Source organism: Ascaphus truei, chromosome 12, assembly GCF_040206685.1.
Source record: "Ascaphus truei isolate aAscTru1 chromosome 12, aAscTru1.hap1, whole genome shotgun sequence".
In the NCBI taxonomy this organism is placed as follows: domain Eukaryota; kingdom Metazoa; phylum Chordata; class Amphibia; order Anura; family Ascaphidae; genus Ascaphus; species Ascaphus truei.
This window is the reverse complement of record NC_134494.1, coordinates 5,299,920-5,324,704: the sequence shown is the minus strand read 5'-3', so window position 1 is coordinate 5,324,704 and position 24,785 is coordinate 5,299,920. Positions and strand designations below refer to the sequence as shown.

General features: G+C 43.4%; 1 protein-coding gene and 2 long non-coding RNA genes across 3 annotated transcripts in view; 1 reads left to right on the top strand and 2 right to left on the bottom strand.

Annotated features, from left to right (window-relative positions):
- LOC142464285 (vomeronasal type-2 receptor 26-like) overlaps positions 1-24,785 on the top strand; it is a 117,808-nt gene that overhangs the window by 49,973 nt on the left and 43,050 nt on the right. The window lies entirely within an intron of this gene.
- Positions 2,930-4,384, bottom strand: LOC142464347 (uncharacterized). The gene is made up of 2 exons (XR_012787659.1): positions 4,252-4,384; positions 2,930-3,173 (listed from the first exon to the last, which is right to left on the bottom strand). It is a non-coding gene; the product is annotated as an uncharacterized LOC142464347 (long non-coding RNA).
- On the bottom strand, positions 8,041-9,495 carry LOC142464346 (uncharacterized). The gene is made up of 2 exons (XR_012787658.1): positions 9,363-9,495; positions 8,041-8,284 (listed from the first exon to the last, which is right to left on the bottom strand). It is a non-coding gene; the product is annotated as an uncharacterized LOC142464346 (long non-coding RNA).

Here is a 24,785-nt window from a genome sequence, read left to right as displayed (position 1 = left end):
AGTTTATTCCGGAGACGATTGGTCTCCCGGGAGGTTGTTTCATGCATTTGTGGACTTTAGGTAATATATAAAAGATCGGTAGTTGGGGACATTCGTTAAATAGAAATTTATATTCATTCTCATTCAATATGCCTAATTCCTTGCCATGATCTAGGAGAATTCTCAGATCATCCGTAAAGGTTTTTGTGGGGTTGTTTGGTAGGATGTCATATGTCTTTTTGTCTCCTAAAAGGCGGTGGGCTTCTTTTAGGTAGTCATCTCTATTTTGGATGACTACCCCCCCTCCCTTGTCTGCCTGTTTTATAACTATATTTGTGTTATTTGTTATTTCCTCTAAGGCAGACCTTTCTTCTTTGTTCATATTATTTCTAATCTTAGATTTATTATTTTTTGAGAGCTCCTCAAAGTCCTTGACAATGACCTTAGAGGGGAACAGAGGGATTGGAAGAAAAAGAAAAATTATCAAACATTAAGTAGACCAGAGGATAGACAAGTCAGGGAAACCCATACCACTTTGGAGAAACATAGTATTAAACAATATCCTGACAAGCGTCATTTCATTCCTAAAACACCTAGGAGAGATAATTATGATTCTAAACCTTTGTATTATGGTCCTAGAAATGATCCTTTACCGAGACAAAATTTTAATCATAACAGAGATCAAAAGGAAAAAGAGCCATACAAAGAGAGAGAATATTTTAATGAGAGAACATCTTTTAGAGAGAGAGAACAAGCGTCAGAAAGGGAGAGACGCAGGGAGAGAGACATAGTGAAAGAGAGAGAACTAAGAAGAGAGAGAGAGTATAAGGAAAGAGAACAACACAGAGAAAAAGAGAGAGAACAAAGAAGGGAAAGAGAATTTAGAGAGAGAGAACAACTTAGAGAAAAGGAAGTACAGAGGGAAAGAGAACTCTCTAGAGAGAAAGAACTAAAAAGAAACCGAGAACAAAAAGAAAGGGAAAAAGAAAGAGAAAGAAAAGAGAGAGAATACCAAAAAGATAGAGAACTTAAGAGAGAGAGAGAATTAAGAAAAGATAGAGAGGATAGAAAAAGAGAAAGAGAGAGATATGATTCTGCTAAGTATGCGAAAGCCAGTAGATCACGCTCACCCATTGGAGTTGTGGGGAACAGTGACCTTCTGGATATCAGTATTTGGGAGACAAAAAACTCATTCACTCCCCTCCTGGAGACAGAAGAGGGGAGCCACTACCCCAAAGGGGAAAGAATAAGAGAGGAAAGCGGGGGGGAAGAAAGAAAAAAGTGAGAGCAATCAGCCCTGTAAAGAATAAAAATATCTTTAATCTCAGTAGTGTAGATCTTACTACCTCACAATTAGATGTTATCTCCAAGGGTCTGTCATTTGCGCCCACTTGTGGACCTAACAATTTCGAACTATTTGTGGACGCAAATAAATATATTAGAAAACTAACAGTCAAACGCTTTTTTCTAAGCAAAAATGTGGAGTCAAGAATGTCTAACATTAAGCCTATGGTTGAGAAAGAAAGCGATACATTTAAACATACAACACTTAAGAATAAATCTTTATTCAATCCCACCTACTGTAAGGGAAATCACTTAGATGTCTTCTATAACCTTATTGTCAAGGACTTTGAGGAGCTCTCAAAAAATAATAAATCTAAGATTAGAAATAATATGAACAAAGAAGAAAGGTCTGCCTTAGAGGAAATAACAAATAACACAAATATAGTTATAAAACAGGCAGACAAGGGAGGGGGGGTAGTCATCCAAAATAGAGATGACTACCTAAAAGAAGCCCACCGCCTTTTAGGAGACAAAAAGACATATGACATCCTACCAAACAACCCCACAAAAACCTTTACGGATGATCTGAGAATTCTCCTAGATCATGGCAAGGAATTAGGCATATTGAATGAGAATGAATATAAATTTCTATTTAACGAATGTCCCCAACTACCGATCTTTTATATATTACCTAAAGTCCACAAATGCATGAAACAACCTCCCGGGAGACCAATCGTCTCCGGAATAAACTCACTTACATCAAACCTATCTGCATATATTGACACTTTTTTACAGAGTCATGTCAAATCTCTTAAATCATATCTGAAGGATACGACTGATGTGTTAAATTTATTAGAGAATTTTACTTGGAATAATAATTACATCATGGCAACTGTAGACGTTGCATCTCTATATACATCGATTGAAAAAACCTTAGGATGTGAAGCTGTTAATTTCTTTCTGAAACAAGATCTAGATATGAAAGAACAGCAGATTCAGTTTATTATAGATGGTATCTGTTTCATACTTGACAAGAATTATTTTTGGTTTGAGAACAGTTTTTACATTCAGAGATGTGGCACCGCCATGGGTACGAGGTTTGCTCCCAGTTACGCGAATCTCTACATGGGATTCTGGGAGGAACAGCATATTTGGCCCGGTGGCGTTCTGGGGGCGGACCTTGTCCTATGGCGGCGCTACATCGATGATGTGTTTTTAATTTGGCGTGGTGGCCAGGAGAGTTTGGACTCCTTCTTGTCGAGTATTAATGTGAATACGTATAACTTACAATTCACCTCTGTGACAAGTAATAGTTCCCTCAATTATTTGGATTTGAATATTTATATAGAGAATGAGATTCTCAAAACTAGGTCTTTCTTTAAGGAAGTTGACAGCAATAATTATATATTACGTACAAGCTGTCACCAGGATATATGGATGGACAATGTCCCATACAACCAATTCAGACGAATGCGGAGAAATTGCACAGACAATATAGTATTCAATGATCAATGCAATATACTGAAAGAACGTTTTGTAGAAAAACAATACAAAACAGAACTCCTAGACATGGCATTAGAAAAAGCAAATGGTCTGAATAGAATTGACCTATTAGTAGCTAAAGAAAGAGAAACATCTTCAAATAATAAGAAAAATTTCGACACAGCATTTTTAACTTCTTTTAATAAAGAGTCAAACAATATAAAGAAAATAATACAGAAACACTGGCATGTTTTATTAAATGATCCGATTTTAAAAGAAGAAATCCCAGATCGCCCGAGAGTGATTTTTAAAAAGGCCAAAAATCTAAAAGGTATAATAGCTCCCAGTAATATTAAGAAAGTAGAGACAAATAGAAATGGATGGCTTCAAAAATTGGAAGGGTTTCACGGCTGTGGTTGTTGCAAGGCCTGTGAATACAAACAGCAAGACAAAAAGGGATTTAGGTGCAATAATAAAAATGAGGATTACAGAATTAAACAATACATGAACTGCAACTCTAATTATATAATCTACCTCCTGGAATGCCCATGCGGGCTCCAATACGTTGGAAAAACATCAAGAGCTATTAAGATACGTATTTTGGAGCATTTAAGCAATATAAGGCGTAGTGTGCAGTCACATAATGTTTCCAAACATTTTTCCGCTTTTCACAACTCCAATACAAAAGGGTTAAAATTTACCGCAATAGAGCATGTGGCACAACATTGGAGAGGACGAGATAGAAATTTAGATTTAAGCAAAAGAGAGATGTTTTGGGTGCATAAACTTAACACGCTGACACCACATGGTCTTAATGTTGATTTTGAGATTGCACCCTTCCTCTAGTTATTATTTTATTTTATTTTTATTTTATTTTTTAAAATAAATTTTCCCCTATGTCACACACTCCCCCCTCCCCCCCTCCCCTCCTTTTTAAGTCACTTTTAGTCATGCCAGTCTTTTACATTTCCAGTTTGGATTTCTCATTGTATAACTTTTATATGTTTTTATTTAAGTTAATCATATTTTGTGTTTATGATCAACTAACATATGTCTCTTTCTCTCTCTCTACCTTCCATTAAGCATCTCGACCTAACGACTACCCATTAATTTTAGTATTTAATTTTTTATTTTAGTATATATTCTGTTCTATGTTCTTTTTAAATAAATTGTATTAAAGTATTTTATGCGTCGTTTTTTGGATCACAGAGATTATGTACCCAGCTTGGGAGACTCTGTGTAATGATGTTAATCATCTTGTGTCAATTATATATGATTGCATTACCAATTGCCCTAATTGAATGGGCTATTTAAATAGCACCCAGTAGGGGACATTATCATTGCTCCTGAGGAAGCTGCGGCATGCAGTGAAACGCGTTGAGCTAAAGAAATCTGCAGACAGTTAGCAGAGCCCAGCTGTATCTACCGTTTGGGAACTGTCTTTCTGCTGTATTCACGGAGGCATAGTCTTGGACCGGCGTTCCCCCTACTCTCCGCTCTACTTACGCTCACCGGAAGTCGTCACCGTCAGGCCAGGAAGTGACGACAGACGCCATCCATCTGGCACCGGACGAGGGGGCACCCTCGTGGAGGACAAGGAAGCGGAGTGAAGTGAGGGATTTCTCCACCGGCCGATCCAATACCCTGATTCCTAAAGATACCATGATGTGAATGTGCTCATTTATTATATTGTGAGTACATTTCCTGCTCGTCTTCACGATAAAACTCTGTGTTATTTTGGTAAAGCACTATTGTTTCCCTTATCTTTGTATGACTGCATATGACTGATTGGAAGCTGCTGCCAGAGTGAAAACACCATCTTGCCTGACACCACCCCTATCTGATGTATGCTGCTGCTTGCTGCAACCCATAACCTGAGGTGTCCAAAGATCCATCACAATTACAAACCTGCTATTATATATCTTACATTCTGTAAGTAGGTTATTTAAAGAGCCAAGTTCCACATATTGACATTTATTTTTCATACTACACTATGATGAGTTTTGTATTTTTTTCTGGGTGTTCCTGATGATGCTGCTCCCTTCCTGCCCTGGATCCTAAACTGTTGTAAGGGAATCAGTGCATATTCCCTGGAAGGTTGAGAGAATTCGTCAGTTTCAACAAACTTTTAATTTAATTTTATTTTTTTGAGCACTTTTATAGTTGTTAAGCGCCTTTCCAAGTCACTGGGTTTCACATTGTTTCTCTGCACTTGATTTGGTGGCTGCTGTACACTATTGTTTTTTATATTATACACTGTTATTATCTATTTTTGATATTATGGAAGTTGTTTCACCAAATATATTTGCTAAAAGGCAAAATAGACACTTATTATTCACAGATACTAATATAACCCACACAGTAGTGAAAGATGATTTTTTAGATGAAGAATTTATTAAACTAGAGAGGTTACTTATTAAAGATACTAGAAGATGGATAGACCTCAAATTTCTAAACAGATATATGGATTGCAAACGTATCCCGAGAGGCCTTAGATTCACCAAAAAACCCTCGTCCAATTTGGACGACGAGGATTTTGTGAATAAATGGTATGAGACCATAGACAACTGCTCCTTTAACCTTATGACATCACTGGTAAACCAACATAAAAAACATATTAAGAAAATTGATGAGGAGGTTACTATAATAGAGGAGAGGTTAGCCCATATGGAAGATACCATTGAATTTAAAACTAAAGACCGGGAATTAAAAAAGAAAATTGATAGACTTGAACAAGATCTTATTACAAGTAAAACTAATAAATTTAAAAGGGATGAAGAAGATTACCTTAGAGGGGAACAGAGGGATTGGAAGAAAAAGAAAAATTATCAAACATTAAGTAGACCAGAGGATAGACAAGTCAGGGAAACCCATACCACTTTGGAGAAACATAGTATTAAACAATATCCTGACAAGCGTCATTTCATTCCTAAAACACCTAGGAGAGATAATTATGATTCTAAACCTTTGTATTATGGTCCTAGAAATGATCCTTTACCGAGACAAAATTTTAATCATAACAGAGATCAAAAGGAAAAAGAGCCATACAAAGAGAGAGAATATTTTAATGAGAGAACATCTTTTAGAGAGAGAGAACAAGCGTCAGAAAGGGAGAGACGCAGGGAGAGAGACATAGTGAAAGAGAGAGAACTAAGAAGAGAGAGAGAGTATAAGGAAAGAGAACAACACAGAGAAAAAGAGAGAGAACAAAGAAGGGAAAGAGAATTTAGAGAGAGAGAACAACTTAGAGAAAAGGAAGTACAGAGGGAAAGAGAACTCTCTAGAGAGAAAGAACTAAAAAGAAACCGAGAACAAAAAGAAAGGGAAAAAGAAAGAGAAAGAAAAGAGAGAGAATACCAAAAAGATAGAGAACTTAAGAGAGAGAGAGAATTAAGAAAAGATAGAGAGGATAGAAAAAGAGAAAGAGAGAGATATGATTCTGCTAAGTATGCGAAAGCCAGTAGATCACGCTCACCCATTGGAGTTGTGGGGAACAGTGACCTTCTGGATATCAGTATTTGGGAGACAAAAAACTCATTCACTCCCCTCCTGGAGACAGAAGAGGGGAGCCACTACCCCAAAGGGGAAAGAATAAGAGAGGAAAGCGGGGGGGAAGAAAGAAAAAAGTGAGAGCAATCAGCCCTGTAAAGAATAAAAATATCTTTAATCTCAGTAGTGTAGATCTTACTACCTCACAATTAGATGTTATCTCCAAGGGTCTGTCATTTGCGCCCACTTGTGGACCTAACAATTTCGAACTATTTGTGGACGCAAATAAATATATTAGAAAACTAACAGTCAAACGCTTTTTTCTAAGCAAAAATGTGGAGTCAAGAATGTCTAACATTAAGCCTATGGTTGAGAAAGAAAGCGATACATTTAAACATACAACACTTAAGAATAAATCTTTATTCAATCCCACCTACTGTAAGGGAAATCACTTAGATGTCTTCTATAACCTTATTGTCAAGGACTTTGAGGAGCTCTCAAAAAATAATAAATCTAAGATTAGAAATAATATGAACAAAGAAGAAAGGTCTGCCTTAGAGGAAATAACAAATAACACAAATATAGTTATAAAACAGGCAGACAAGGGAGGGGGGGTAGTCATCCAAAATAGAGATGACTACCTAAAAGAAGCCCACCGCCTTTTAGGAGACAAAAAGACATATGACATCCTACCAAACAACCCCACAAAAACCTTTACGGATGATCTGAGAATTCTCCTAGATCATGGCAAGGAATTAGGCATATTGAATGAGAATGAATATAAATTTCTATTTAACGAATGTCCCCAACTACCGATCTTTTATATATTACCTAAAGTCCACAAATGCATGAAACAACCTCCCGGGAGACCAATCGTCTCCGGAATAAACTCACTTACATCAAACCTATCTGCATATATTGACACTTTTTTACAGAGTCATGTCAAATCTCTTAAATCATATCTGAAGGATACGACTGATGTGTTAAATTTATTAGAGAATTTTACTTGGAATAATAATTACATCATGGCAACTGTAGACGTTGCATCTCTATATACATCGATTGAAAAAACCTTAGGATGTGAAGCTGTTAATTTCTTTCTGAAACAAGATCTAGATATGAAAGAACAGCAGATTCAGTTTATTATAGATGGTATCTGTTTCATACTTGACAAGAATTATTTTTGGTTTGAGAACAGTTTTTACATTCAGAGATGTGGCACCGCCATGGGTACGAGGTTTGCTCCCAGTTACGCGAATCTCTACATGGGATTCTGGGAGGAACAGCATATTTGGCCCGGTGGCGTTCTGGGGGCGGACCTTGTCCTATGGCGGCGCTACATCGATGATGTGTTTTTAATTTGGCGTGGTGGCCAGGAGAGTTTGGACTCCTTCTTGTCGAGTATTAATGTGAATACGTATAACTTACAATTCACCTCTGTGACAAGTAATAGTTCCCTCAATTATTTGGATTTGAATATTTATATAGAGAATGAGATTCTCAAAACTAGGTCTTTCTTTAAGGAAGTTGACAGCAATAATTATATATTACGTACAAGCTGTCACCAGGATATATGGATGGACAATGTCCCATACAACCAATTCAGACGAATGCGGAGAAATTGCACAGACAATATAGTATTCAATGATCAATGCAATATACTGAAAGAACGTTTTGTAGAAAAACAATACAAAACAGAACTCCTAGACATGGCATTAGAAAAAGCAAATGGTCTGAATAGAATTGACCTATTAGTAGCTAAAGAAAGAGAAACATCTTCAAATAATAAGAAAAATTTCGACACAGCATTTTTAACTTCTTTTAATAAAGAGTCAAACAATATAAAGAAAATAATACAGAAACACTGGCATGTTTTATTAAATGATCCGATTTTAAAAGAAGAAATCCCAGATCGCCCGAGAGTGATTTTTAAAAAGGCCAAAAATCTAAAAGGTATAATAGCTCCCAGTAATATTAAGAAAGTAGAGACAAATAGAAATGGATGGCTTCAAAAATTGGAAGGGTTTCACGGCTGTGGTTGTTGCAAGGCCTGTGAATACAAACAGCAAGACAAAAAGGGATTTAGGTGCAATAATAAAAATGAGGATTACAGAATTAAACAATACATGAACTGCAACTCTAATTATATAATCTACCTCCTGGAATGCCCATGCGGGCTCCAATACGTTGGAAAAACATCAAGAGCTATTAAGATACGTATTTTGGAGCATTTAAGCAATATAAGGCGTAGTGTGCAGTCACATAATGTTTCCAAACATTTTTCCGCTTTTCACAACTCCAATACAAAAGGGTTAAAATTTACCGCAATAGAGCATGTGGCACAACATTGGAGAGGACGAGATAGAAATTTAGATTTAAGCAAAAGAGAGATGTTTTGGGTGCATAAACTTAACACGCTGACACCACATGGTCTTAATGTTGATTTTGAGATTGCACCCTTCCTCTAGTTATTATTTTATTTTATTTTTATTTTATTTTTTAAAATAAATTTTCCCCTATGTCACACACTCCCCCCTCCCCCCCTCCCCTCCTTTTTAAGTCACTTTTAGTCATGCCAGTCTTTTACATTTCCAGTTTGGATTTCTCATTGTATAACTTTTATATGTTTTTATTTAAGTTAATCATATTTTGTGTTTATGATCAACTAACATATGTCTCTTTCTCTCTCTCTACCTTCCATTAAGCATCTCGACCTAACGACTACCCATTAATTTTAGTATTTAATTTTTTATTTTAGTATATATTCTGTTCTATGTTCTTTTTAAATAAATTGTATTAAAGTATTTTATGCGTCGTTTTTTGGATCACAGAGATTATGTACCCAGCTTGGGAGACTCTGTGTAATGATGTTAATCATCTTGTGTCAATTATATATGATTGCATTACCAATTGCCCTAATTGAATGGGCTATTTAAATAGCACCCAGTAGGGGACATTATCATTGCTCCTGAGGAAGCTGCGGCATGCAGTGAAACGCGTTGAGCTAAAGAAATCTGCAGACAGTTAGCAGAGCCCAGCTGTATCTACCGTTTGGGAACTGTCTTTCTGCTGTATTCACGGAGGCATAGTCTTGGACCGGCGTTCCCCCTACTCTCCGCTCTACTTACGCTCACCGGAAGTCGTCACCGTCAGGCCAGGAAGTGACGACAGACGCCATCCATCTGGCACCGGACGAGGGGGCACCCTCGTGGAGGACAAGGAAGCGGAGTGAAGTGAGGGATTTCTCCACCGGCCGATCCAATACCCTGATTCCTAAAGATACCATGATGTGAATGTGCTCATTTATTATATTGTGAGTACATTTCCTGCTCGTCTTCACGATAAAACTCTGTGTTATTTTGGTAAAGCACTATTGTTTCCCTTATCTTTGTATGACTGCATATGACTGATTGGAAGCTGCTGCCAGAGTGAAAACACCATCTTGCCTGACACCACCCCTATCTGATGTATGCTGCTGCTTGCTGCAACCCATAACCTGAGGTGTCCAAAGATCCATCACAATTACAAACCTGCTATTATATATCTTACATTCTGTAAGTAGGTTATTTAAAGAGCCAAGTTCCACATATTGACATTTATTTTTCATACTACACTATGATGAGTTTTGTATTTTTTTCTGGGTGTTCCTGATGATGCTGCTCCCTTCCTGCCCTGGATCCTAAACTGTTGTAAGGGAATCAGTGCATATTCCCTGGAAGGTTGAGAGAATTCGTCAGTTTCAACAAACTTTTAATTTTATTTTATTTTTTTGAGCACTTTTATAGTTGTTAAGCGCCTTTCCAAGTCACTGGGTTTCACATTGCAAACTACAGCTGTCGCTGTGGAACCTCCTGTCCAAAAACATTGTTTCAGTCGCAGAAGTGGACCGGTACCGACTCAAACAGCTACTAAAGGGTTCGTTTCCTAGCCACCCCATAACTATAGTGATGCGGGCCGCCCCGATCACTGCTGTACCACCTAGCTACATGGAATTGCTGCGTCATATCAGAAGACATGAGGTGCAGCAACATTTTCATGACTCCAAAAAGACCAAGGAATCCAGCAAGAGTGAAGCTCCTGTCCCCTCAACCCCAAAGGGTATGAAATCTTCCAACCGGGAGGAGGAGTCGACACACAAGTCGCCTGCCTGGAAGGGCCGTACCCTCGAAAAACCATCTTCCACATACAAGAGTCGTCCTGAACGCAGCGAAGTCGTTTGCTATAACTGCGGTAAGAAGGGCCACTTCTCCAGTGACTGTCCAGAGAGGGAGGACCCCCCAGAGGAAAAACCTTCCAATAGAGGAAGTTCAGCCCGGTCAATGGTCTGCCGCGTACAGATGGCAGAGTCTGACCCAGAAACCCCTACTGGATCCGAAGGGGCTCCTCCTGACTCCGGCCCCAGTGATGACGCCTTACCCGGGGATACTTACAGTCAGGTAGGCCCATCGGCCATCGTGCGTGTTGTATTGGAAGGGATCTATGCCTCTGCCCTACTGGACACCGGATCCCAAGTGACCATAATATACCGAAAATTCTACGAGCAACACCTCCAACACTGCCCCTTGCGGTCGGCGGAACATATGAAGGTGAGGGGGTTAAGTAACGAGGACTACCCCATCGATGGGATTGTAAAGGTTCAACTGGAGATACTCCAACTGAACACCGGCAAGAAACACCCCATGCATATGGAAGCAATGGTATGTCCTGAGCCTCAAGAACAGTGCCAGTACCCGATCATCTTGGGAACGAATACAGATATAGTGCGAGCTGTAATCAGAGCATACTTGAAAGAGACCAACGAATTGACCAACGACCCATGGCCAATCCCCACCTTGACCCTGTAATCTGGGAGGAGTGCACCTGGATATATGCCTTGAAGCGTCATGGGGACCTCTACAATCGTCAACGCGGACTGATGACCATTTTACCAGGGGGAGTGCAATGTATGGCCGTCTGATGCTGTTATCCCGATAGAGATGGGAACGATCAACTTTTTTCTCTGGAGAGTACCCCAGAGGAAGAGGTTCAGAGAGGGTATAGGGTAATACCGAAGTGAGAGAGTGGACGACTAAAATTCCTCTACAAACCTACGTATATGTGCAGAACATCTCCCCATTCCCGATGGAACTTGATGCCGGACGATGTTTGGGTTGCATATATCTGGTTAGCCCTGTGGAAACAATGCCCAGGGTGAATGCTGCTGCAGTGGGTGAGCGGTTAGTCGACCTGGACTTCAACTTCAGTGAGTCGACGTTGCCACCTGAATGGAAAGATCCAGCTGACAACCAAGTTGAATAAACGACGGACTGTGTTCTCCGCGAGTGAGATGGATGTGGGTTCCAGTCGCAGCGCCCAGCATGCCATTAGACTGAGTGATGCCACTCTGATCCATGAATGCTCTCACTGCATCGCCCCTAGGGATGTGGATGATGTAAGGAACGTCTTGAAAGAAATGGAGACCGATGGGATCTTGACGGAGTCACATAGTCCTTACGCCTCCCCCATAGTGCAGGTAAGGAAGAAGAACGGATCCGTACGACTGTGTGTTGACTATCGAACCCTGAACAATCGTACGATACCAGACCAGTACAACCTTCCTCGCATTGAAGAGATTCTGAATGCTCTGAACGGAAGCCAATCGTTCAGTATTCTCGACTTACGATCTGGGTACTATCTGGTACCCATGAGTGCAGAGGACCAGGAAAAGACAGCCTTCGTCTGCCCCCGGGTTTCTACCAATTTACACGTATGCCCCAAAGTATATGTGGGGCCCCTGCTACTTTCCAGCGACTGACAGAGAAGACTATCAGAGACATGAACCCTCGGGAGTGTCTAGTCTACCTGGACGACATCATTGCCTTTGGAAAGACCCTGGAGGAGCACAAAGAGAGACTGCTTAAAGTGATAGACCGTCTTGGGAAAGAAGGATTGAAGTTGTCCCTGGTTCTGTCACACCTCGGTGACTTACGTGGGACACATCGTGTCTGCTCAAGGAATCACCACCGATCCGGCCAAAGTAGAAGCGTTCGTGAACTGGCCTCGTCCAGAGAATGTCACGGAACTACAATCCATCCTGGGGTTCTGTGGGTATTACCGTCGCTTCGTGGAAGGGTACTATAGTCGAGCTAAACCCCTGAACAATCTTTTGAAGATATACCCCAAAGATACAGGAAGGAAGGCCACGTCGGCCCATCAACCGTTTGACGATAAATGGACGTCTGAGTGTGAACAGGCCTTCCTGAAGTTGAAGAAAAACCTGACCAAAATGCCGGTGCTTGCGTATGTTGATCCAGAACAACCATACGTTCTGCATGTGGATGTCAGTCTCAATGGACTGGGCGGCATCTTGCACCAGAAACACCCCGAGGGCCTTTGGCCCGTAGCCTACATCAGCCGCAGTCTGACACCCAGTGAACAAAAATACCCTGTATACAAGTTGTAACAAAAAAAGACGGTGTAAACAGCGCTAACAATAAATAATTACTATTAAAATAATCACTGGCAGCCAGGTAAAAACTGACAGTACAGTCAGTGAGAGAACACAGGAAAAAAGGAAATACCGGCGACAAAACAATATATAGAAAGTCCAAACCATATGGTGTACAGTCCAAATGAATCCTATTATAGCTGGTGAAGAAATGATCTCATGTCCATGAAGTGCAATATATGAAAAGAGAAAAAAAAAGAAACAAATTATGGTGCAGTATGCCAACAATGATAGCTAGAAACAGACAAACAAACTACACAAGACAAACAAGACAAACAAGACAAACAAACAAAAACACTCTAGCAAGGCTCAGTATAAGAAAAAGCTAATTTATTACTGGCTAATAAAAGTGGATGAAATCACGCCTCCGGAGGGGTAAAATTAAAACCCTACTCACAGAAAGCTTGAAACAACCAGGCAAATAGACAGGAATCGTGCTGGAGAATTTCCAAGATGGCGACTGGAGCGTCCTCTCCGGCGTCCCCACGTGACAGGGGTGGAAGGCAAGTCTCACGAATCGCGGGATTTCCGGGCGGATATGACGTCACGCCACACGATAGTCCCCAACGCTGACTTTCTCCTTCACTTGGCTCCCACAGCTACAACATGGCTCCTCTCTCTGTACTGCAAACTGCTTCCACAGACCAGTCTAAAGCTCTAAAGAACTCAAATGTTCCCGAAGCGTTTCGTGCGCATGCGTGTACTTCTTCAAGGGATATGCCAACCCCTTGGACTGGATGGTATAAATACTAACAGTCCTTTGTTCCAATTGGTTGATTAGTAATTGTAATAAATTTAACCCCATGTTGGACATATTCAGGGCGACATATAGATAAACCAATGTTAGACAATAAAGACAACCATAAAACAGATACATATAACAACATTAATACATAAAAACACATAAAATGGTAAAAAAATTAATATTAGGAGGCAATTAAATAATAGGATCAGAGAAAAGCTTTCAATTCAAAGTCTATATTTAACCCTTTAGGGGAGAGAGTTTTTAGTTCATATATCCAGTATGCTTCACGCATACTGGCTTGCTGTAATCTACTCCCTCCTCTTGGATTAACATCAACTAACTCAATAGCCTGACAGCGGAGACCCTTAGGATTTTTATCATGACACAAAAGAAAATGGTGCGAAACACTATGTGTCACCAGACCCTTTTTAATGTTGTAGATGTGCTCGTAGATGCGTCTCTGGAAGGTTCTCCCAGTTCTGCCTACATACTGCAAGCCACAAGGGCACTGCAGTAGGTATATAACAAACATTGAGTGGCAGTTGATAAATGTTTTTATGGGATAATTCCTAGAGGTGACGTTAGATGTAAACTGTTTGGTACTTTTACTAAAAGAACAGGCTACACACTTTGCACAGGTGAAAAAAGGTTAAAAGCTTAAAAGGTTTTTTTTCCCAAGGTTATTATCAGTTATAGTAAACCTGTTGCTAACATATATTGTGTGTGTCTTACTATTAATGTGTTCCTGTAAGAGGATCATCCCCCTCATGTGGGAACCCTTACAGGTGGAGGCGCTGTTTTTCGAATCATCAGGTAACCCCAGGCTCCCAGTGGCGGAGGTTCAGGTCTTCTTTGAGCCTACCAGGTAACGCACCACACCCGGTAACACATGTGTATTTCCCCACATGGGCCCTATATGTGATTGAGGGGGGGAAAAGGTGTTACACACATAATTTTGCAATAGATGCAAAGATCTTATTGCAATTATTGTTTTCTTTATCATTCTTAAACCCTTTGTTTTTGGTTAATTATTGTGACGGTGAAGGGGTTAACCAGCCTCACTAATAAAGGTTAAGCCCACTTGGTTACCCCTGATCCGTGTTTTGAGATCCTAGAGTGTCAGCTTTTGGACTTGACTGTCGTATATGCATTGCTGTGACTGTGTGCAAATTATATGACAATCAAGATTTTTTATGTTTGTTCCTTTCCCAAGGTGCTAGGACCAGGAGATTTCTAGGTGGTAAGTTTCAGGGTGGGTTTGTCGGAGAAAGTCTTTACAGAATGTGGCTATGTATCGGGGATCCAGAGTTATAGGATACCCAAAAACCTATCTGGGAATCAAGTGAGATTTTCGGGTATGTTAAAGCACATTGCTCCGGTCAAACTCTAATCCTGGGAACGTTATTGTGACTCAACACCAGGGTTCCTGCTTCAGCACAGACGGGAAAAGTAAATGGGACATGAGGGGTTAATGTATCCTTGTAACCTACACGGGGTGACTGACTGTCTGGGTGGGTAGGTGACTGACTGACTGACTGCCTGTGTGGGTGGGTAACTGACTGCCTGGGTGAGTGACTGACTGCTTGACTGCCTGGGTAGCTGGGTAACTGGGTGGGTGGGTTTACTGGGTGAGTGAATGAGTGACTGGGTGGGTGACTGAGTGACTGGGTGGGTGATTGGGTGGGTTGGTGACTGAGTGACTGCCTGGGTGGGTGACTGCCTGGATTGCTGAGTGAGTGACTGGGTGGGTGAGTGACTGGGTAAGTGACTCAGTGAGTGAGTGACTGGGTGAGTGAGTGACTGGGTGGGTGAGTGACTAGGTGAGTGACTCAGTGAGTGAGTAACAAAAATATACTGTGCGCAACTACTTAACCTCTATAAAAATAAGTGATAAAGTGCAATAACCATAACCCTTCTAATTAGTAGCCCAATAAATAAAGCCACAAAAAACCACAGTGGAGGTGATATGAAATAATTTACATAACCGTGTAGTAAATGATGAAGGCATCTGCTGCTATAAAAACAGGGGGTGGCTCAGCACCCCCCAATACACTAAAGAAATGGAAACAAAAAAACAGCGCACAACGCAAATATCAGCTGGGCTCCGCAATCTGCCGCTCCGTTGCGGGACGCTGCGTGATGACGTCACCGTGTCAGTAACAATGAATCGATCAGCAAAAGTGTCTCACAGTCTCTCAGTCAGTGGCACGCTGGAGTTGCACTTGCAGCCATCAGATTCACCTTCGTGTGTGGCTGTTTCAATCGAGGAGCTTTACTAACTGCTCCAGTCCTTGCTGAACTATCTGGGGACCCTCTGAGTGCTACTATCGAGTGCGGAGCCCAGTTGATCTGAAGGGAAATTCCCTATGGAGACGCTGACCGTTTGAAGAGGAGTTCCTAAGAGAGTCCTGCATCGCAGCTGCTGTTCAAAGCGCCCGCTGAGAGAAGCAAGCATCCAACTCCCACACCAGCAGTCGCCGAGTGGTAACCTGTGTGTTTTATACACTCAATGCTCAATTTTTCATATTTGATGTACGCAGAATATTTATCCCTAATTTAATACACACTTGTATTTACTTCACTATTTGCGTTGTGCACTGTTTTTTTGTTTCCATTTCTTCAGTGAGTGAGTGACTGGGTGGGTGAGTGATTGGGTGGGTGAGTGACTGGGTGAGTGACTGGGTGAGTGGGTGACTGGGTGCGTGGGTGGGTCAGTGAATTACTTGGTGAGTGAGGGACTGAGTGAGGGACTGAGTGAGTGACTGGGTGAGTGAGTTACTGGGTGGGTGGGTGGGTGACTGGGTGAGTGAGTGACTGGGTTGGTGAGTGAATGGGTGGGTGGGTGAGTGAGTGACTGCCTGGGTGGGTGACTGACCTTGACAAGGTAGGTGCCGCTTCCTGCTTACTTGTCCGCCAGATGCTTCCCCCCTTGCGTGGGAGGTGGGCAGCTGGGGGGGCGAGACTGGCGTTCTAATTCCGTGGCTGTTGGCGCGTGCACCGGGGGAGCTGGATTGGTGGGCGCTGGCTCGCAATGGTGCTTCCCCTCAATCCCACGTTGGGTAGCGGGAGGAGTGGGGGGGAGCAGGCCCACAGGCAGCGGGCCGAACACCCTGCTTTCCATGCGCATGCGCGCCCGGACCTCGGTTCTGCGCTTGAGCATGGGAATCGCCACCATCATGGGGCCCGGGACGCCAACCCCAGCAGACCCCCCACATTGGGGAGCGCAAAGTATTGTAAATAAAAGTACATATACAAATAGTGCAATATGTCTGGAGCCTTGGTTTTGAACCTTGGTTTTGAAAGAAATTCTCTATCACCCAATGAAATTTATACTCACAGATTTCTCTGTGTTAAGGTGTATATAAAGGTTCCTTTAAACTGCAATCTTTATGTGGTTGGCGCATATGGGGAACCGCTTATGGTAAAGATCGTCACAGCATATCCCGGATGTAAAAAAGAAGAACAAACATAGTGCAGGCTGCAAGACACTTTTATCTGCAGAAAAGGGTAAAATCGCACTCACATGGTATATACATTATATCTGCAGATAGATCAAATGATCAACACGAGCCGCGTAGGTTGCAGAGCGGTCTCTCTGCCCAATGCTCACAGTACACTGGGCCACTCGCGACTTTTGGCTCCTGCACTTCCGGGTTCAATATATGTAAACCCAGGAGACTGCTCAAGACAGGCAGATGATACTGTATGGAGCCTCCCCTTAGGTCACTGCTGTGCGCTGGATACGAAATACAGGATACACTCTACGCGTTTCTCCTCCTTGGAGGTTTCATCAGGTACATCAGATGTGAGAGACTGATAAAGTCATACAGAAAACGAATACTTCAATTTATTGCTGCTAAAGGTGGTTCTACAAGCTATTGAATCATAAGGTGCAATTAGTTTTTCACACATGGCTTCTCCATTTTGGCTTTATTTTTGTTAAATAAATCATGACACGGTGTAATATGTTGTGTTGTTGTTCATCTGAGGTTTTATTTACCTAATTTTAAGACCTGCTAAGGAACAGATTGTTATGTCCTGATATGTTAAACCATAGAATTCAACGAGGGTGTACTTTCTTTTTCACACAACGGTATATATATATATATATTTACTCCATCACCCATGTGCGTGTTTATTGTGTATGTGGAAGTATAATATTTTAATATTACTAACATATGTATAACTATGGGATAAGCCATGTTTTGTGTTACAGTATATTATGGGTAACAGTGAAGTAGCAGACTAGACAAAAGAAAGATTTTTTTTCCCCCTTCTCTGAACATTCTGTCTGTGGCGGTGAAGGGGTTAACCAGGCTTATAATAAAGGTCAAGCCCACTTGGTTAACCCTGACCTGTGTGTTAGGGTCTTAGAATGTCAGCTTTGGGACCCAGATGTCGAGAATGTATTACTGCAACTGTATACTAATTCTGTGACACTAAAGATTTCTGTGACTTTTTGCCTTTCTGGGAATGCTGGGATCGAGAGCTTTCTAGGCCGTAAGTTTCAGGGTGGGTTTGGCGGAGAAATTCTTTGCAGAATGTGTCTATGTAGCAGGGTTCTGGGTTATGGGATACCCCAAGAGTTGTATCCGGAGATTGAGTGATATCCTCGGATACAGCTAAGAGCATTACTCCGCCAACCTCGTACCCTGAAAACGCTCTTATGACTCACCGCCAGAGTTCCTGCTGAAGCATATTCAAGACAAGATAAATGGGTATGAAGGGGTTAAAATATATCTGCAGGTATCCACGGAGTCCTTAGTATAGCAAGGGGCTCCCCCAGTATAGCAGAGGTAACCACATACATGCCCAGGTATCCTGAGCCTAGAGTAGGGGTTCAGGAAGGTGCTCACGCTAAGGTTATGAAGCTGAGCAGATTTGCAGTGTTTTAAAAAGTTTTAAAGTATTTTTCTCATGTGTGCCAGGAATGAGGCTAGTGATTTGTAGGGAATATTTACACTCACTCCATGCATGACACCAGAATAAGAACTCATAACTATGTAAGGATGTGTGTTCAGTTGGTGTTTGACTCTGTTCAGTGAGAGGCCTGTGCAGGGTCTGCAACAGTGTTGCAGTATGGTTGAGCAGATTGAGACAGGCAGGGCTGATGTAATAGCTGTGTGTCTGTGCAGATTAAGGCAGAGAGGCTCCATGGAGAAACTACAACTCCCATGAGCTCCTGGGCAGTCACCTGATGTAAAGAACCAATGAGAAGGCTAGGATGACGGAAGCAGGAAAGGGAAGCGTGGGGCAGAGACCACGCTAGGCAGAGGAGATCTGGACAGAGCTGAAGGAGGTAGTGTGAGTGCAGGGGGTCAGTGACCCGCCTGCATAGGCCAGCTATCCCCTCAGGCCCCTAGGAACAACCCCTGAGTCACAGTAGGCTACTGTACTGCAGGGACGCCCTGTAGTGGAAGTGATTGTCACATTAGTTAGGGACAAAGCACAGAGTTGTGGCCGGTTGCAGTCATCTGGGATCAGACGGCTGGACACCGCGACATCTGGAGGTCAAGGGTCGGAGGCATCGGATCCTTTGTGAAGAGGTACCGGTCACCGCCGTGACCGGAACGTATATTGTAACAACAAGTGCACCAACACCGGTCATCAGGCGCTGATCCCGCCTTAGGCGTAACTCTTTAGGGACACTAGCGAGTGGCTAGAGGTCTGAGCATAGACCACATAATACAATACAAAGACAATACTCTATAAGAGCGTGGCTGAGCCACTATTGTGCAGGACAATATTCTCTAGAGGTGTGGCCGAGCCACTATAGTATAAGGACCGTAGCAGTTATAACGGTGTTAGGTATTGCTGTCAAGACTAGCATTATAGTATAAGAACATGTTATGTGTGATGTCATATAGAGTATAAGGTATGATTGCATAGTAAACTTGGTTGCACGCACTGTGGTGGTATGTTTCTTGCCCAGGGGAATCTTGCATAACGGGGATCCTGGGTAAGTAGAGGCGCTGCGCTAGAATAGTTACCCCAGGCTCCCAGCTAGCGGAGGCTCAGATCTCCTGGAGCCGCAGGTTGTGTACAGTGACCAGTAGTCCCTTTGGGAGGCGTCAGAAAAAGGGCTACAACTATTTGCACGCAGAAGACAAGACACCACATCTTTTATTAAACGGGAATAGTTTAATACGTATAGATATTGCTGACCTGTATATGAGCTGAGGGCTTTCTAAGTCATGGATTCCGGAAGACACAGATGGCTACCAGGCTTGGCGCCACTGTGTCTGTCCCAGGGCCATACTGGAAAGGGCTCAGAGATGCCTAGGTGTTAGGCCAGATGAGGCCCTGCCATTATTCTGGTGCACCCATATCCTGGCCTGACACAAGGCAACATCACACCCTTTGCCCAAGATGCAGACTCTGGAGCCTCGCACCGTGGGGGGCAAAGGGGCAGAGAAGGATATTTCACCAGCCCCTGGAAAAGACTCAGGGGTGGGAAACCCTGTCTGATTGTCTCAGATTGGTTGCTAGGCAAGTTGCTAAGGGTTTTTAATTGGGCTGCAGGGTTTCTGGGAAGGCACATGAGAGGTTTTAAAAACTCTGACACAGCTCAGATTTGTCAGTTTTCCAAGTTTTCCAAGATTCTAAGCGAAGTAACAGATGTCCAGGACTTTTTGTGAGTAACTACCGGTCATTGGAAAGTGCTCTAAAAAGGTGATCTGAAGGAATTTTGTTCTGGAAACAGATTTATTCGTTAGCCCCATCTCCAGTAAGTTTGTTAATCTTGAATTGTGTAACATTGTGTGTTCGTCTTATACAGTATAAGAAATAAATTACCATTTATTTTACAATCTTGTTTTGCTCAATCAAATGATCCCGGTTATTAAAAGGTGTTGTAGAACCTGATCTCCCATGACAGGCTTATAAAACCTGGTGGTAGCGGTGGGATAGATTGAGCCTATGTTATAAACTCTTTGAGGAAGCGCTATCTCAGCGCAAAACATGTCAGAGGCATATCCCCTGCGCCACCATGCTGTGCACCCCCAATAAAGAATATTTTTAATTCATTCGCTTAGCCCCGGATTGTTTTCTTCTTGGACCGGCTGTGCTTCACTTTTTCCACAAGGATTCCTGTCTGTATGTTATAAACTCTGCTGGGCTTATAACATAGTGGGAAACTCGAAGATTGCGAGCTCCCAAAACAAGCAGTAACCTACACACGTTACACAAAACGAGAGAAACACAGGTTCTCTTTTTCCTTAGCTTAGTGCCTGCGGGCGAACATGGACCAGCGATCAGGACGGTACCGGTCATGGGACCAAACAAAGATGTGAAAGCTATGGGCTACCGACAGATGGTCGGTCAAAGACTTTTTCTGGAGGAGGACTTGGAAGCTCACGAAGCCCGGATGGCTTTACATGAGGAGGACTTGCTTTCAACTGCAGTTGCAGTGGTAACATTTCAGCCAGGGGCACAGGAGGTTAATCCTGCCCCGGTGGAGGGGGATGGACATGGGGAGGGAGCGGGTGCCCACATGGATGTTATTGGGGGATCGGTTCGGGGGAGTGCGGCCGTTGTAGTCCCAGTGGCTAATGGACTTGCCACCCCCGGAATCGCCGCACTCATTGCCTCATGGGGAGAGGCGGCTACCCTGGACGAGAGGGTCCAGCTGCTTGCAGCAGCACAAGGAACATCAGCTCCCATCTTGTTAACGGAGAGCAAACAACCCCCCAAGTGAACCATCACAGATTTGGGAAATTTGTGGATGGCACGGACAAAATTGATGGGTTTCTCAAGAACTTTGAAGCCCAGTGTCACAGATACAAGGTACCAAAACGGGACTGGGTTTTGCGGCTTGACCCGTTATTGTCAGGTGTGGCCAAAGAGACTTTGCAGGCAATCGCACGCGAGGATGGCAATGACTACAGGCATGTGAAAGCCCTACTGTTAACCCAGTATGCCCTCATCCCAGAAGCATATCGTGGCATGTTTCGGTCCGAGGAGAAACAGTCCGGTTAGTCCTACACACTGTTTGCCTCTCGTATGGCTTTGCATGGGGGACAGTGGGTGGCAGTGTATGGTGCTACTAAGTACCCCTTGCTTCTGGACTTGATTTATAAAGAACAGTTTTTGCAGCCGTGTCCTGCGGATGTGCGGGAGTGGATCTTTGATCACAAGCCAAAGACTTACACAGATGCTGCAAAGCTGGCTGATGAGGTTGTCACCAGTCGGTGGTTTTGCGAAAGAAAGGGGCTACCCAGGACACAGCCACTTCAGGCAAGGGATCCAAAAGCACTCCTCAATAGAAGAATAAACCTGCAGCAGCGGAAAACTGCAGAGTTCTGACATGAAAGGAGGTGCTATCAGTGCAAAAGGACTGGGTACATAAAGCCAGACTATCCGGACTCTCTGAGGTCCGGTGGACCCCATCAGGGGCAAAGCTCTCCAGCTGCGAGGCAGGTCGCACGTGTGCAACAAGCACACACAGAGCCAAGTACAGCCATCAGACCAGCCATGCGGGGAACCTCCACGGAGAGATCTGCACTTGTCACCCAGGAACCAGCAGCGGAGACAGAGGGACATAAGATTGCACCAGTCGGGATGCTGTCCCACGAGGTCCGACAGTGGTATCACTGACCATCAGAGCTCGCCAAGCAGCCGGCTTGCTGGACTCCGGTGCCACTGTTACCCTGGTCCAGTCTGATATGGTTTGGCCAGAGGATTTGCTCCCGGGCACAGGGATGCAAGTGATCATTTCAGATGGAGGACCAAAGTCCCTCCAGGTTGCCTGGGTCTTTCTTGATTGGGGTGCCGGACGTGGCATGAGGGAGGTGGGGGTATTGCCTGGGTTAGATGCTGAGGTCCTCCTTGGTAATAACTTGAGGCATGTAACATGCGTTTTTACGGTGGAGCTGGCTCTTGTTGCATTTGGGACCAACAGTTCCAGGGGTCTCTGAGCAGACCAGGCAGGTAAGCCAGACTGGGTCGTGACAGTGCACTGACTTACCTTCACCTTTACCTGTTCCCTGTTTCCCTGACTTAGAGTCTAAGGAGGGGTGGCCAGAATTAGGGACACAGTTTATTGATGCGGTGAAGTCTGATCCCAGCTTGGAGCGCATGAGGCTCCGGGCGTCCGAGTCTAAATCAGACAGTGGGTCAGAACAGTTCTCATGGCACCATGGTCTCTTATATAGAGAGCAGACGGCTATGGGTCTAGATAGGGTCTGGACCAGTAGGCGACAGTTATTGCTACCGCAGGAGTATAGGCACCAGTTGTTACAGGTAGCCAACTCAATTCCACTATTCTGGTCATCAGGGGGCCAGTCGCAAGAGAGCCCAGCTGTTGCAGCGTTGCTACTGGCTGGGGTCATCAGGGGTTGTGGCAGAGTTCTGCCATGCCAGGGATGCCTGGCAGCAGGTAGGTAAGGCGGGTGATCATGCAAGGCCAGCCCTGAACCCGTTACAGGTAATAGGGGAACCTTACCAAGGGATAGCTATAGACCTAGTGGGACCCCTCATGATCCCCAGTTGGTCTGGCAAGTGTTACATGCTCATGGGGGTAGATTTGTCTACCCAGGACCCTGAGGCTGTAGCGCTTGCCACCATCAATGTGAGGTCAGGGGTAGAATCATTGTTAGAGATTTTTCCTAGAGTAGGTAGCCCTAGTGAGATGCTAACTGACCAAGGATCACAATTCATGTGTGAATTGTTACAGGGTCTCTGGGATGTGTGTGGGGTAAAGCACCAGCACACCATTCCTTATTACACCCAGGTAAATGGTTTATGTGAGAAGTTCAATAGGGCCCTGAAGCAGTTGCTTCAGGCAGGTATGGAGGTTGAAGGAACAGAGTGGGAGATTCACTTACAGCACTTGCTGTCTGCACACGAGAGGTACTGCCAGAATCTACCAGGGTCTCCTCCTTCAAGCCGCTATATTGTTGACTTACTCCGTGAGGGCTGGAAGGGGAACATTACCCAGACTGATGTGTCTGTGCGACAATCTGTGGTAACTCTCAGAGGCCAGCTAGAAATGCTTATTGGGTTGGCACAGGCTGATCTCAGGGAGATTCAGACCAAGCAGCAGACTTGTTATGATTACAATGCCCCTAGCAGATCATTCATTCCAGGTCAGCAGGGACTTGTTCTGCAGCCCACTCCGCACAACAAATTAATGGCTGCCTGGTCTGGACCGTTCTCGGTTTTCAGGAAAATTAATGAGTACACCTATTGTTTACAGGAAGATGGTGAGACAGAGAGAAATATGGCTTATCATGTTAATGTGTAAGGAGTATTTTAAGCAGAGTATTGTATTGTATGTCTTTATTTATATAGCGCCATAAATGTACATAGCGCTTCACAGTAGTAATACATATCATATAAATAACAAATAATATAAATAACAGATCATGGGAATAAGTGCTTCAGACATACTGTAAAAGTAACATTAAGGAAGGAGTCCCTGCTCCGAGGAGCTTACAATCTAATTGGTAGGTAGGGAGAACGTACAGAGACAGTAGGAGGGAATTCTAGTAAGTGCGTCTGCAGGGGGCCAAGCTTTATGTATCATGTGTCCATGATTATCCAGTGCTATTTATATGCTTCTTAAGCAGATGTGTCTTAAGGTGAGTCTTAAAGGTGGATAGCGAGGGGGCTAGTCGGGTATTGAGGGGAAGGGCATTCCAGAAGTGTGGGGCAGAAAGCGAGAAAGGTTTAAGGCGGATGAGAGCCTTAGATACAAAGGGGGTAGAAAGAAGACATCCTTGAGAAGAACGCAAGAGTCGGGATGGTGCATAGCGAGAAATTAGGGCTGAGATGTAAGGAAGGGCAGAAGAATGTAAAGCTTTAAAAGTGAGCAGGAGAATTGAGTGTGAGATACGTGATTTAATCGGAAACCAGGAGAGGGATTTCAGGAGGGGAGATGCGGAGACAGATTTAGGAAAGAGTAGAGTGATTCTGGCAGCAGCGTTTAGGATAGATTATAGGGGAGACAGGTGAGAGGTAGGCAGGCCGGACAGCAGGAGGTTGCAGTAATCGAGACGTAAGAGAATGAGGGCCTGAGTCAGAGTTTTAGCAGTTGAGTAATAGAGGAAAGGGCGTATCTTTGTGATATTGCGGAGGAAAAAGCGACAAGTTTTAGAAACGTTTTGAATATGAGAGGAGAATGAGAGAGAGGAATCAAGTGTAACCCCTAGGCAGCGTGCGTGGGCTACTGGGTGAATGATCGTATTTCCAATAGCAATGTGGAAGGAGGTAGTAGGGCCAGGTTTGGGCGGAATTATAAGGAGCTCTGTTTTTGCCATGTTAAGTTTCAGTCGGCGGATGGCCATCCAGGATGATATTCCAGAGAGGCATTCAGAAACT